Below are 617 nucleotides of genomic sequence, written 5' to 3'. Positions count from 1 at the left end.
TATTAAGTCCAAAATATGTTCGCAGTGTGAGGTCACCCCGTGGCAGATTTACATTTACTGAATTGCCATGGTTTTTCAAATAAGAATAAAACTAAAGTGTAGGATACGGTTTTGATTAATCAGAGGGCGACAGTTGCCGATCTGAGGGTTCAATGAACCCCCACAACTTCTTCAAGAGGTTGTCGGGAGATAATTTAAGTTTCCTGCCATTTCAGTCTTGTTTGGATAATGACTGATTCTGCTGAGTATTCATTCCCAATCCTCATATCAGCATTAGAGATGTGCACCTCTCCTCTCAGATGGGGGTCTCTGGGACTAAAGATAGGATCTGTGGTCAACAGGGCATCTACTTTGGGGGGGGGGTCTTTGAAGTGATACAGTTTGTGAGGGTCTTGTCCTAAAACAGCTTAGCTTTCATCACAGTTTACAACTCTCCCATATAAGCAGATACATATGAAGGTGTTCAGTTGATCCAATTCGACAGCAAACTGGAAATAATGGAGAACTCGTTGTTATGTTAACCTTTACACTTCACTGGGATCACATTTTACGATTCAGAACTGTTAACACCACCCTTTAAAAAGAAGGTTGATTTGCTTGTTCACACCTTAAACAAA

This window comes from Lampris incognitus, chromosome 4, assembly GCF_029633865.1.
Source record: "Lampris incognitus isolate fLamInc1 chromosome 4, fLamInc1.hap2, whole genome shotgun sequence".
Classification (NCBI taxonomy): domain Eukaryota; kingdom Metazoa; phylum Chordata; class Actinopteri; order Lampriformes; family Lampridae; genus Lampris; species Lampris incognitus.
The sequence above is the reverse complement of the archived record's forward strand: the minus strand, read 5'-3'. Positions refer to the sequence as shown.